Source organism: Phyllobates terribilis, unplaced genomic scaffold, assembly GCF_046119375.1.
Source record: "Phyllobates terribilis strain yellow unplaced genomic scaffold, ASM4611937v1 Scaffold_2__4_contigs__length_985480577, whole genome shotgun sequence".
Classification (NCBI taxonomy): domain Eukaryota; kingdom Metazoa; phylum Chordata; class Amphibia; order Anura; family Dendrobatidae; genus Phyllobates; species Phyllobates terribilis.
In genome coordinates this window covers 434,953,943-434,968,975 of record NW_027362762.1, presented here as the reverse complement: position 1 = coordinate 434,968,975, position 15,033 = coordinate 434,953,943, and the positions used below count along the sequence as shown (strand labels likewise).

At 41.3% G+C, this 15,033-nt stretch overlaps 4 non-coding genes across 4 annotated transcripts; all 4 read left to right on the top strand.

The window, feature by feature from the left end:
• The first annotated feature begins 1,492 nt into the window (after positions 1–1,492).
• On the top strand, positions 1,493–1,710 carry LOC141253295 (small nucleolar RNA U3). Its single transcript, XR_012314390.1, has one exon. It is a non-coding gene; the product is annotated as a small nucleolar RNA U3 (small nucleolar RNA).
• A 3,238-nt stretch (positions 1,711–4,948) lies between these two features.
• Positions 4,949–5,166, top strand: LOC141253284 (small nucleolar RNA U3). The gene has a single exon (XR_012314379.1). It is a non-coding gene; the product is annotated as a small nucleolar RNA U3 (small nucleolar RNA).
• Positions 5,167–8,405: 3,239 nt separating this feature from the next.
• LOC141257005 (small nucleolar RNA U3) lies at positions 8,406–8,623 on the top strand. The gene has a single exon (XR_012317943.1). It is a non-coding gene; the product is annotated as a small nucleolar RNA U3 (small nucleolar RNA).
• A 3,237-nt stretch (positions 8,624–11,860) lies between these two features.
• LOC141253273 (small nucleolar RNA U3) lies at positions 11,861–12,078 on the top strand. Its single transcript, XR_012314368.1, has one exon. It is a non-coding gene; the product is annotated as a small nucleolar RNA U3 (small nucleolar RNA).
• The last annotated feature ends 2,955 nt before the right edge of the window (positions 12,079–15,033 follow it).

Below are 15,033 nucleotides of genomic sequence, written 5' to 3'. Positions count from 1 at the left end.
TTTATTCTGATCGCCTGCACAGCATAGGGATGGAGCACCATCCCTGTGCTATGCAGGCAGTCAGCGCTGCACAGTGAGAACATTGTGTGGTCATGCACTGCGCATGACCAAACAATGTTCCTGCTGCCTGGTGACCCGGATGTTGTCATGACGACATCGGGTCGTCATGGCAACACCCGGGAAGCCGCGGCAGACAGCGCTGGAGGCCGGAAGAGGAGGTGAGTATATCGATCACCTCTCCTTGCCACCACAATGCTGCGATCGACTTCGATCGCAGCATTGCGGGGGTTAATGTGCCGGGAGCGGTGCGGGACCGCTCCCTGCACATAGTACCGTGTGTCAGCTGTGACAATCAGCTGACACCCGGCGGCGATCGCGCCCGCACAGCCTGTGTGCGCGCGCAATCACGATGACGTACTAATACGGGTCAGGCTCTTAAAGCCCAGGGCACTGACGCGTATTAATACGCCATGGGCTGTAAAGGGGTTAAAGAGTGAACAATGAGTCTCATATTGCAGTTCTGACCAGTGTCAGCATTCCCATATATCCCAGTGATTCTGAGATTGTTATTTTGTGACACATATTTCATGTTAGTGGTACATTTTGGCTCTTATGATTTGTGTTTATTTATGAAAATGTCAAAAAATTGACAATAAATTTGGTATTGTCACAATTTTCAAACCTTGGATTTTTATGCCCTTAAACCAGATGGTTACATCACACAAATAGTTAATAAATAACATTTCCCACCTCTGCTTTACATCAGCATCATTTTTTAAATATATATTTTTTTATAACAAGTTAGAAGGTTTAAAAGCACATTCAAAAAGTTTATTAACCCTCCAGACTCTACCCAGGAATGTGGAAGGAAAAAAATGAACATTTAAATTGTTTCCACAAAAATGTTGTTTTGCTCCAAATGTTTAATTTTCACAAGGGTAACATGAGAAAATGGACTATAGAATTTGTTTTGCAATTTCACCTGAGTGTTCCGATACCCCATATGTGGGGGAAAACTACTGTTTGGGTGCACGGCAGGGTTTGGAATGGAAGGAGCACCGTTTGACTTTTGGAGCGCAAAATTGGCTGAAATACATAGGTGACCCTATGTCACATTTGCAGAACCCCTGATGTGCATTAAGAGTGGAAATCCCTCACAAGTGACCCCATTTTGGAAACTTCACCCCTCAAGGAACTTATCCAGATGTGTAGTGAGCACCTTGAACCCACAGGGTTTTTTTGTTGTTGTGGATCATCTTGTCATGATATGTAGATTATGTAGGAGGAGCTACAAGCTCAGAGAGTTTCCCATTGACTGATTGATGTGACATATGCAGATTAGGGCTAGAGACATCTGTGATCTGGAGGATTATGGGGCCATTATACAAGTATAGACGCTTCTGTAGGGTCATTATGTGTCAGGTGTGAATGTCTCCCTAATGTTACACACAGGGCCCTATCACTCGGAGGACATTACGGGCAGGAAGAGGTTAAGACTATACTTTCAGGGATCATTTCTATAGTGTGTAACTTGAGAAATGTGCTCTAAAGTGTCCAAACTCCCCAACCACAAGGAGGAGCTGTAGTGATCTCTCCTGAGCGTGAAGTGAGCTCTCAGTTCTGCTTCATTGCAGGGGCTGATTGCTGGTGATGATCGTTCTCCTTCTCTGTTACAGAGAGGGTGGAGGTGGAGATCACAGGCTGAGTGGTTGGGTTTATGTAATGTAAGAAGAAGAGATACAATGGTTTTTGTTTTGGATTTTGTCTTCACAGCATTGTTTGTAAGGTGGAAAAACACTTAGGTTTTTAGTTTAGTGGTTTAATTCCTTAACAACCTAAGGTGGTTTGCACCTTAATGACCAGGCTAGTTTTTACATTTCAGACCACTGTCACTTTATGAGGTAATTACTCTGGAACGCTTCAACGGATCCCCCTTGATTCTGAGTTTGTTTTTTCGTGACATATTGTACTTCATGATTGCGGTAAAATTTCTTCAATATCACTTGCGTTTATTTGTGAAAAAAACGGAAATTTGGCGAAAATTTTGCAATTTTCAAAATTTGAATTTTTATGCCCTTAAATCAGAGAGATATGTCACACAAAATAGTTAATAAATAACATTTCCCACATGTTTACTTTACATCAGCACAATTTTGGAACCAAAATTTTTTTTTGTTATGGAGCTACAAGGGTTAAAAGTTGACCAGCGATTTCTCATTTTTCCAATAAAATTTACAAAGCCATTTTTCTAGGGATCACATCACATTTGAAGTCACTTTGAGAGGTCTTTATGACAGAAAATACCCAAAAGTGTCACCATTCTAAAAACTGCACCCCTCAAGGTGCTCAAAACCACATTCAAGAACTCTATTAACCCTTCAGGTGCTTCACAGGAATTTTTGGAATGTGGAAGAAAAAAATGAACATTTAACTTTTTTCACAAAAATGTTACTTTAGATCCATTTTTTTTATTTTCGCAGGGGTAACAGGAAAAAATGGACCCCAAAATTTGTTGTGAAATTTCCCCTGGGCACGCAGATACCCCATATGTGGGGAAAAACCACTGTTTGGGCGCACGGCAGGTCTCGGAAGGGAAGGAGCGCCATTTGAATTTTCAATTGTAAAATTTGCTTGAATAATTAGCGGACGCCATGTTGCGTTTGGAGAGCCCCTGATGTGCCTAAACAGTGGAAACCCCCCACAAGTGACCCCATTTTGGAAACTAGACCCCCCTGGGAACTTATCTAGATGGGTGGTGAGCATTTTGAACACCCAGGTGCTTCACAAATTTATCCGTAAAAATGAAAAAGTATTTTTTTTTCCAGTTTTTCATTTTTATGAATCAATTTGTGAAGCACCTGGGGGTTCCAAGTGCTCACTATGCCACTAGATAGGTGCCTTGGGGGGTCTAGTTTCCAAAATGGGGTCACTTGTGGGGGAGCTCCAATGTTTAGGCACACAGGGGCTCTCCAAACGCGACATGGTGTCCGCTAACAAATTGGAACCATGTCGCATTTGGAGAGCCCCTGTGTGTCTAAACATTGGAGCTCCCCCATATGTGACCCCATTTTGGAAACTAGACCCCCCAAGGCACCTATCTAGATGCATAGTGAGCACTTGGAACCCCTAGGTGCATCACAAATTGATTCGTAAAAATTAAAAAGTTTTTTTTTTCCACTTTTTCATTTTTACGAATCAATTTGTGAAGCACCTGGGGGTTTTATAGGTCAGTTCGTTCCGGACGCGGCGATACCAAATATATGTACTTTTATTCTTTGTTTGCTTTTTTTTCATAATAATATTTATTGATGGGTACATTTTATTTTTATTTTTGGTGGATTCTTTTTTTTATTTTTTTTTTTAAATATTTTTTTTACATTTTTTTTTACATTTTTTTTCACTTTCTGAGAGTTTTTACACTTTTTTACTTTATCCCACTCTGGGACTTTAACTTTTTTTATTCTGGTCGCCTGCACAGCATAGGGATGGAGCACCATCCCTGTGCTATGCAGGCAGTCAGCGCTGCACAGTGAGAACATTGTGTGGTCATGCACTGCGCATGACCAAACAATGTTCCTGCTGCCTGGTGACCCGGATGTTGTCATGACGACATCGGGTCGTCATGGCAACACCCGGGAAGCCGCGGCAGACAGCGCTGGAGGCCGGAAGAGGAGGTGAGTATATCGATCACCTCTCCTTGCCACCACAATGCTGCGATCGACTTCGATCGCAGCATTGCGGGGGTTAATGTGCCGGGAGCGGTGCGGGACCGCTCCCTGCACATAGTACCGTGTGTCAGCTGTGACAATCAGCTGACACCCGGCGGCGATCGCGCCCGCACAGCCTGTGTGCGCGCGCAATCACGATGACGTACTAATACGGGTCAGGCTCTTAAAGCCCAGGGCACTGACGCGTATTAATACGCCATGGGCTGTAAAGGGGTTAAAGAGTGAACAATGAGTCTCATATTGCAGTTCTGACCAGTGTCAGCATTCCCATATATCCCAGTGATTCTGAGATTGTTATTTTGTGACACATATTTCATGTTAGTGGTACATTTTGGCTCTTATGATTTGTGTTTATTTATGAAAATGTCAAAAAATTGACAATAAATTTGGTATTGTCACAATTTTCAAACCTTGGATTTTTATGCCCTTAAACCAGATGGTTACATCACACAAATAGTTAATAAATAACATTTCCCACCTCTGCTTTACATCAGCATCATTTTTTAAATATATATTTTTTTATAACAAGTTAGAAGGTTTAAAAGCACATTCAAAAAGTTTATTAACCCTCCAGACTCTACCCAGGAATGTGGAAGGAAAAAAATGAACATTTAAATTGTTTCCACAAAAATGTTGTTTTGCTCCAAATGTTTAATTTTCACAAGGGTAACATGAGAAAATGGACTATAGAATTTGTTTTGCAATTTCACCTGAGTGTTCCGATACCCCATATGTGGGGGAAAACTACTGTTTGGGTGCACGGCAGGGTTTGGAATGGAAGGAGCACCGTTTGACTTTTGGAGCGCAAAATTGGCTGAAATACATAGGTGACCCTATGTCACATTTGCAGAACCCCTGATGTGCATTAAGAGTGGAAATCCCTCACAAGTGACCCCATTTTGGAAACTTCACCCCTCAAGGAACTTATCCAGATGTGTAGTGAGCACCTTGAACCCACAGGGTTTTTTTGTTGTTGTGGATCATCTTGTCATGATATGTAGATTATGTAGGAGGAGCTACAAGCTCAGAGAGTTTCCCATTGACTGATTGATGTGACATATGCAGATTAGGGCTAGAGACATCTGTGATCTGGAGGATTATGGGGCCATTATACAAGTATAGACGCTTCTGTAGGGTCATTATGTGTCAGGTGTGAATGTCTCCCTAATGTTACACACAGGGCCCTATCACTCGGAGGACATTACGGGCAGGAAGAGGTTAAGACTATACTTTCAGGGATCATTTCTATAGTGTGTAACTTGAGAAATGTGCTCTAAAGTGTCCAAACTCCCCAACCACAAGGAGGAGCTGTAGTGATCTCTCCTGAGCGTGAAGTGAGCTCTCAGTTCTGCTTCATTGCAGGGGCTGATTGCTGGTGATGATCGTTCTCCTTCTCTGTTACAGAGAGGGTGGAGGTGGAGATCACAGGCTGAGTGGTTGGGTTTATGTAATGTAAGAAGAAGAGATACAATGGTTTTTGTTTTGGATTTTGTCTTCACAGCATTGTTTGTAAGGTGGAAAAACACTTAGGTTTTTAGTTTAGTGGTTTAATTCCTTAACAACCTAAGGTGGTTTGCACCTTAATGACCAGGCTAGTTTTTACATTTCAGACCACTGTCACTTTATGAGGTAATTACTCTGGAACGCTTCAACGGATCCCCCTTGATTCTGAGTTTGTTTTTTCGTGACATATTGTACTTCATGATTGCGGTAAAATTTCTTCAATATCACTTGCGTTTATTTGTGAAAAAAACGGAAATTTGGCGAAAATTTTGCAATTTTCAAAATTTGAATTTTTATGCCCTTAAATCAGAGAGATATGTCACACAAAATAGTTAATAAATAACATTTCCCACATGTTTACTTTACATCAGCACAATTTTGGAACCAAAATTTTTTTTTGTTATGGAGCTACAAGGGTTAAAAGTTGACCAGCGATTTCTCATTTTTCCAATAAAATTTACAAAGCCATTTTTCTAGGGATCACATCACATTTGAAGTCACTTTGAGAGGTCTTTATGACAGAAAATACCCAAAAGTGTCACCATTCTAAAAACTGCACCCCTCAAGGTGCTCAAAACCACATTCAAGAACTCTATTAACCCTTCAGGTGCTTCACAGGAATTTTTGGAATGTGGAAGAAAAAAATGAACATTTAACTTTTTTCACAAAAATGTTACTTTAGATCCATTTTTTTTATTTTCGCAGGGGTAACAGGAAAAAATGGACCCCAAAATTTGTTGTGAAATTTCCCCTGGGCACGCAGATACCCCATATGTGGGGAAAAACCACTGTTTGGGCGCACGGCAGGTCTCGGAAGGGAAGGAGCGCCATTTGAATTTTCAATTGTAAAATTTGCTTGAATAATTAGCGGACGCCATGTTGCGTTTGGAGAGCCCCTGATGTGCCTAAACAGTGGAAACCCCCCACAAGTGACCCCATTTTGGAAACTAGACCCCCCTGGGAACTTATCTAGATGGGTGGTGAGCATTTTGAACACCCAGGTGCTTCACAAATTTATCCGTAAAAATGAAAAAGTATTTTTTTTTCCAGTTTTTCATTTTTATGAATCAATTTGTGAAGCACCTGGGGGTTCCAAGTGCTCACTATGCCACTAGATAGGTGCCTTGGGGGGTCTAGTTTCCAAAATGGGGTCACTTGTGGGGGAGCTCCAATGTTTAGGCACACAGGGGCTCTCCAAACGCGACATGGTGTCCGCTAACAAATTGGAACCATGTCGCATTTGGAGAGCCCCTGTGTGTCTAAACATTGGAGCTCCCCCATATGTGACCCCATTTTGGAAACTAGACCCCCCAAGGCACCTATCTAGATGCATAGTGAGCACTTGGAACCCCTAGGTGCATCACAAATTGATTCGTAAAAATTAAAAAGTTTTTTTTTTTCCACTTTTTCATTTTTACGAATCAATTTGTGAAGCACCTGGGGGTTTTATAGGTCAGTTCGTTCCGGACGCGGCGATACCAAATATATGTACTTTTATTCTTTGTTTGCTTTTTTTTCATAATAATATTTATTGATGGGTACATTTTATTTTTATTTTTGGTGGATTCTTTTTTTTATTTTTTTTTTTAAATATTTTTTTTACATTTTTTTTTACATTTTTTTTCACTTTCTGAGAGTTTTTACACTTTTTTACTTTATCCCACTCTGGGACTTTAACTTTTTTTATTCTGGTCGCCTGCACAGCATAGGGATGGAGCACCATCCCTGTGCTATGCAGGCAGTCAGCGCTGCACAGTGAGAACATTGTGTGGTCATGCACTGCGCATGACCAAACAATGTTCCTGCTGCCTGGTGACCCGGATGTTGTCATGACGACATCGGGTCGTCATGGCAACACCCGGGAAGCCGCGGCAGACAGCGCTGGAGGCCGGAAGAGGAGGTAAGTATATCGATCACCTCTCCTTGCCACCACAATGCTGCGATCGACTTTGATCGCAGCATTGCGGGGGTTAATGTGCCGGGAGCGGTGCGGGACCGCTCCCTGCACATAGTACCGTGTGTCAGCTGTGACAATCAGCTGACACCCGGCGGCGATCGCGCCCGCACAGCCTGTGTGCGCGCGCAATCACGATGACGTACTAATACGGGTCAGGCTCTTAAAGCCCAGGGCACTGACGCGTATTAATACGCCATGGGCTGTAAAGGGGTTAAAGAGTGAACAATGAGTCTCATATTGCAGTTCTGACCAGTGTCAGCATTTCCATATATCCCAGTGATTCTGAGATTGTTATTTTGTGACACATATTTCATGTTAGTGGTACATTTTGGCTCTTATGATTTGTGTTTATTTATGAAAATGTCAAAAAATTGACAATAAATTTGGTATTGTCACAATTTTCAAACCTTGGATTTTTATGCCCTTAAACCAGATGGTTACATCACACAAATAGTTAATAAATAACATTTCCCACCTCTGCTTTACATCAGCATCATTTTTTAAATATATATTTTTTTATAACAAGTTAGAAGGTTTAAAAGCACATTCAAAAAGTTTATTAACCCTCCAGACTCTACCCAGGAATGTGGAAGGAAAAAAATGAACATTTAAATTGTTTCCACAAAAATGTTGTTTTGCTCCAAATGTTTAATTTTCACAAGGGTAACATGAGAAAATGGACTATAGAATTTGTTTTGCAATTTCACCTGAGTGTTCCGATACCCCATATGTGGGGGAAAACTACTGTTTGGGTGCACAGCAGGGTTTGGAATGGAAGGAGCACCGTTTGACTTTTGGAGCGCAAAATTGGCTGAAATACATAGGTGACCCTATGTCACATTTGCAGAACCCCTGATGTGCATTAAGAGTGGAAATCCCTCACAAGTGACCCCATTTTGGAAACTTCACCCCTCAAGGAACTTATCCAGATGTGTAGTGAGCACCTTGAACCCACAGGGTTTTTTTGTTGTTGTGGATCATCTTGTCATGATATGTAGATTATGTAGGAGGAGCTACAAGCTCAGAGAGTTTCCCATTGACTGATTGATGTGACATATGCAGATTAGGGCTAGAGACATCTGTGATCTGGAGGATTATGGGGCCATTATACAAGTATAGACGCTTCTGTAGGGTCATTATGTGTCAGGTGTGAATGTCTCCCTAATGTTACACACAGGGCCCTATCACTCGGAGGACATTACGGGCAGGAAGAGGTTAAGACTATACTTTCAGGGATCATTTCTATAGTGTGTAACTTGAGAAATGTGCTCTAAAGTGTCCAAACTCCCCAACCACAAGGAGGAGCTGTAGTGATCTCTCCTGAGCGTGAAGTGAGCTCTCAGTTCTGCTTCATTGCAGGAGCTGATTGCTGGTGATGATCGTTCTCCTTCTCTGTTACAGAGAGGGTGGAGGGGGAGATCACAGGCTGAGTGGTTGGGTTTATGTAATGTAAGAAGAAGAGATACAATGGTTTTTGTTTTGGATTTTGTCTTCACAGCATTGTTTGTAAGGTGGAAAAACACTTAGGTTTTTAGTTTAGTGGTTTAATTCCTTAACAACCTAAGGTGGTTTGCACCTTAATGACCAGGCTAGTTTTTACATTTCAGACCACTGTCACTTTATGAGGTAATTACTCTGGAACGCTTCAACGGATCCCCCTTGATTCTGAGTTTGTTTTTTCGTGACATATTGTACTTCACGATTGCGGTAAAATTTCTTCAATATCACTTGCGTTTATTTGTGAAAAAAACGGAAATTTGGCGAAAATTTTGCAATTTTCAAAATTTGAATTTTTATGCCCTTAAATCAGAGAGATATGTCACACAAAATAGTTAATAAATAACATTTCCCACATGTTTACTTTACATCAGCACAATTTTGGAACCAAAATTTTTTTTTGTTATGGAGCTACAAGGGTTAAAAGTTGACCAGCGATTTCTCATTTTTCCAATAAAATTTACAAAGCCATTTTTCTAGGGACCACATCACATTTGAAGTCACTTTGAGAGGTCTTTATGACAGAAAATACCCAAAAGTGACACCATTCTAAAAACTGCACCCCTCAAGGTGCTCAAAACCACATTCAAGAACTTTATTAACCCTTCAGGTGCTTCACAGGAATTTTTGGAATGTGGAAGAAAAAAATGAACGTTTAACTTTTTTCACAAAAATGTTAATTTAGACCCATTTTTTTTTATTTTCGCAGGGGTAACAGGAAAAAATGGACCCCAAAATTTGTTGTGAAATTTCCCCTGGGCACGCAGATACCCCATATGTGGGGAAAAAACACTGTTTGGGCGCACGGCAGGGCTCGGAAGGGAAGGAGCGCCATTTGAATTTTCAATTGTAAAATTTGCTTGAATAATTAGCGGACGCCATGTTGCATTTGGAGAGCCCCTGATGTGCCTAAACAGTGGAAACCCCCCACAAGTGACCCCATTTTGGAAACTAGACCCCCCTGGGAACTTATCTAGATGGGTGGTGAGCATTTTGAACACCCAGGTGCTTCACAAATTAATCCGTAAAAATGAAAAAGTATTTTTTATCCAGTTTTTCATTTTTATGAATCAATTTGTGAAGCACCTGGGGGTTCCAAGTGCTCACTATGCCACTAGATAGGTGCCTTGGGGGGTCTAGTTTCCAAAATGGGGTCACTTGTGGGGGAGCTCCAATGTTTAGGCACACAGGGGCTCTCCAAACGCGACATGGTGTCCGCTAACAAATTGGAACCATGTCGCATTTGGAGAGCCCCTGTGTGTCTAAACATTGGAGCTCCCCCATATGTGACCCCATTTTGGAAACTAGACCCCCCAAGGCACCTATCTAGATGCATAGTGAGCACTTGAAACCCCTAGGTGCTTCACAAATTGATTCGTAAAAATTAAAAAGTTTTTTTTTTTCCACTTTTTCATTTTTACGAATCAATTTGTGAAGCACCTGGGGGTTTTATAGGTCAGTTCGTTCCGGACGCGGCGATACCAAATATATGTACTTTTATTCTTTGTTTGCTTTTTTTTCATAATAATATTTATTGATGGGTACATTTTATTTTTATTTTTGGTGGATTATTTTTTTTATTTTTTTTTAAATATTTTTTTTACATTTTTTTTTACATTTTTTTTCACTTTCTGAGAGTTTTTACACTTTTTTACTTTGTCCCACTCTGGGACATTAACTTTTTTTATTCTGATCGCCTGCACAGCATAGGGATGGAGCACCATCCCTGTGCTATGCAGGCAGTCAGCGCTGCACAGTGAGAACATTGTGTGGTCATGCACTGCGCATGACCAAACAATGTTCCTGCTGCCTGGTGACCCGGATGTTGTCATGACGACATCGGGTCGTCATGGCAACACCCGGGAAGCCGCGGCAGACAGCGCTGGAGGCCGGAAGAGGAGGTGAGTATATCGATCACCTCTCCTTGCCACCACAATGCTGCGATCGACTTCGATCGCAGCATTGCGGGGGTTAATGTGCCGGGAGCGGTGCGGGACCGCTCCCTGCACATAGTACCGTGTGTCAGCTGTGACAATCAGCTGACACCCGGCGGCGATCGCGCCCGCACAGCCTGTGTGCGCGCGCAATCACGATGACGTACTAATACGGGTCAGGCTCTTAAAGCCCAGGGCACTGACGCGTATTAATACGCCATGGGCTGTAAAGGGGTTAAAGAGTGAACAATGAGTCTCATATTGCAGTTCTGACCAGTGTCAGCATTCCCATATATCCCAGTGATTCTGAGATTGTTATTTTGTGACACATATTTCATGTTAGTGGTACATTTTGGCTCTTATGATTTGTGTTTATTTATGAAAATGTCAAAAAATTGACAATAAATTTGGTATTGTCACAATTTTCAAACCTTGGATTTTTATGCCCTTAAACCAGATGGTTACATCACACAAATAGTTAATAAATAACATTTCCCACCTCTGCTTTACATCAGCATCATTTTTTAAATATATATTTTTTTATAACAAGTTAGAAGGTTTAAAAGCACATTCAAAAAGTTTATTAACCCTCCAGACTCTACCCAGGAATGTGGAAGGAAAAAAATGAACATTTAAATTGTTTCCACAAAAATGTTGTTTTGCTCCAAATGTTTAATTTTCACAAGGGTAACATGAGAAAATGGACTATAGAATTTGTTTTGCAATTTCACCTGAGTGTTCCGATACCCCATATGTGGGGGAAAACTACTGTTTGGGTGCACGGCAGGGTTTGGAATGGAAGGAGCACCGTTTGACTTTTGGAGCGCAAAATTGGCTGAAATACATAGGTGACCCTATGTCACATTTGCAGAACCCCTGATGTGCATTAAGAGTGGAAATCCCTCACAAGTGACCCCATTTTGGAAACTTCACCCCTCAAGGAACTTATCCAGATGTGTAGTGAGCACCTTGAACCCACAGGGTTTTTTTGTTGTTGTGGATCATCTTGTCATGATATGTAGATTATGTAGGAGGAGCTACAAGCTCAGAGAGTTTCCCATTGACTGATTGATGTGACATATGCAGATTAGGGCTAGAGACATCTGTGATCTGGAGGATTATGGGGCCATTATACAAGTATAGACGCTTCTGTAGGGTCATTATGTGTCAGGTGTGAATGTCTCCCTAATGTTACACACAGGGCCCTATCACTCGGAGGACATTACGGGCAGGAAGAGGTTAAGACTATACTTTCAGGGATCATTTCTATAGTGTGTAACTTGAGAAATGTGCTCTAAAGTGTCCAAACTCCCCAACCACAAGGAGGAGCTGTAGTGATCTCTCCTGAGCGTGAAGTGAGCTCTCAGTTCTGCTTCATTGCAGGGGCTGATTGCTGGTGATGATCGTTCTCCTTCTCTGTTACAGAGAGGGTGGAGGTGGAGATCACAGGCTGAGTGGTTGGGTTTATGTAATGTAAGAAGAAGAGATACAATGGTTTTTGTTTTGGATTTTGTCTTCACAGCATTGTTTGTAAGGTGGAAAAACACTTAGGTTTTTAGTTTAGTGGTTTAATTCCTTAACAACCTAAGGTGGTTTGCACCTTAATGACCAGGCTAGTTTTTACATTTCAGACCACTGTCACTTTATGAGGTAATTACTCTGGAACGCTTCAACGGATCCCCCTTGATTCTGAGTTTGTTTTTTCGTGACATATTGTACTTCATGATTGCGGTAAAATTTCTTCAATATCACTTGCGTTTATTTGTGAAAAAAATGGAAATTTGGCGAAAATTTTGCAATTTTCAAAATTTGAATTTTTATGCCCTTAAATCAGAGAGATATGTCACACAAAATAGTTAATAAATAACATTTCCCACATGTTTACTTTACATCAGCACAATTTTGGAACCAAAATTTTTTTTTGTTATGGAGCTACAAGGGTTAAAAGTTGACCAGCGATTTCTCATTTTTCCAATAAAATTTACAAAGCCATTTTTCTAGGGATCACATCACATTTGAAGTCACTTTGAGAGGTCTTTATGACAGAAAATACCCAAAAGTGTCACCATTCTAAAAACTGCACCCCTCAAGGTGCTCAAAACCACATTCAAGAACTTTATTAACCCTTCAGGTGCTTCACAGGAATTTTTGGAATGTGGAAGAAAAAAATTAACGTTTAACTTTTTTCACAAAAATGTTACTTTAGATCCATTTTTTTTATTTTCACAGGGGTAACAGGAAAAAATGGACCCCAAAATTTGTTGTGAAATTTCCCCTGGGCACGCAGATACCCCATATGTGGGGAAAAACCACTGTTTGGGCGCACGGCAGGGCTCGGAAGGGAAGGAGCGCCATTTGAATTTTCAATTGTAAAATTTGCTTGAATAATTAGCGGACGCCATGTTGCGTTTGGAGAGCCCCTGATGTGCCTAAACAGTGGAAACCCCCCACAAGTGACCCCATTTTGGAAACTAGACCCCCCTGGGAACTTATCTAGATGGGTGGTGAGCATTTTGAACACCCAGGTGCTTCACAAATTAATCCGTAAAAATGAAAAAGTATTTTTTTTTCCAGTTTTTAATTTTTATGAATCAATTTGTGAAGCACCTCGGGGTTCCAAGTGCTCACTATGCCACTAGATAGGTGCCTTGGGAGGTCTAGTTTCCAAAATGGGGTCACTTGTGGGGGAGCTCCAATGTTTAGGCACACAGGGGCTCTCCAAACGCGACATGGTGTCCGCTAACAAATTGAAAGGAAAATCGGCTCAAATTGTTAGCGGACACCATGTTGCTTTTGGAGAGCCCCTGTGTGCCTAAACATTGGAGCTCCCCCACAAGTGACCCCATTTTGGAAACTAGAACCCCCAAGGCACCTATCTAGATGCATAGTGAGCACTTGTAACCCCCAGGTGCTTCACAAATTGATTCGTAAAAATGAAAAAGTGGAAAAGAAAATACTTTTTCATTTTTACAAATCAATTTGTGAAGCACCTAGGGGTTCCAAGTGCTCACTATGCATCTAGATAGGTGCCTTGAGGGGTCTAGGTTCCAAAATGAGGTCACTTGTGGGGGAGCTCCAATGTTTAGGCACACAGGAGCTCTCCAAACGTGACATGGTGTCCGCTAACAAATTGGAACCATGTCGCATTTGGAGAGCCCCTTTGTGTCTAAACATTGGAGCTCCCCCATATGTGACCCCATTTTGGAAACTAGACCCCCCAAGGCACCTATCTAGATGCATAGTGAGCACTTGGAACCCCTAGGTGCGTCACAAATTGATTCGTAAAAATTAAAAAGTTTTTTTTTTTCCACTTTTTCATTTTTACGAATCAATTTGTGAAGCACCTGGGGGTTTTATAGGTCAGTTCGTTCCAGACGCGGCGATACCAAATATATGTACTTTTATTCTTTGTTTGCTTTTTTTTCATAATAATATTTATTGATGGGTACATTTTATTTTTATTTTTGGTGGATTATTTTTTTTTAAATATTTTTTTTACATTTTTTTTTACATTTTTTTTCACTTTCTGAGAGTTTTTACACTTTTTTACTTTGTCCCACTCTGGGACTTTAACTTTTTTTATTCTGATCGCCTGCACAGCATAGGGATGGAGCACCATCCCTGTGCTATGCAGGCAGTCAGCGCTGCACAGTGAGAACATTGTGTGGTCGTGCACTGCGCATGACCATACAATGTTCCTGCTGCCTGGTGACCCGGATGTTGTCATGACGACATCGGGTCGTCATGGCAACACCCGGGAAGCCGCGGCAGACAGCGCTGGAGGCCGGAAGAGGAGGTGAGTATATCGATCACCTCTCCTTGCCACCACAATGCTGCGATCGACTTCGTTCGGACCGCTCCCTGCACATAGTACCGTGTGTCAGCTGTGACAATCAGCTGACACCCGGCGGCGATCGCGCCCGCACAGCCTGTGTGCGCGCGCAATCACGATGATGTACTAATATGGGTCAGGCTCTTAAAGCCCAGGGCACTGACGCGTATTAATACGTCATGGGCTGTAAAGGGGTTAAAGAGTGAACAATGAGTCTCATATTGCAGTTCTGAGCAGTGTCAGCGTTCCCATATATCCCAGTGATTCTGAGATTGTTATTTTGTGACACATATTTCATGTTAGTGGTACATTTTGGCTCTTATGATTTGTGTTTATTTATGAAAATGTCAAAAAATTGACAATAAATTTGGTATTGTCACAATTTTCAAACCTTGGATTTTTATGCCCTTAAACCAGATGGTTATATCACACAAATAGTTAATAAATAACATTTCCCACCTCTGCTTTACATCAGCATCATTTTTTAAATATATATTTTTTTTATAACAAGTTAGAAGGTTTAAAAGCACATTCAAGAAGTTTATTAACCCTCCAGACTCTACCCAGGAATGTGGAAGGAAA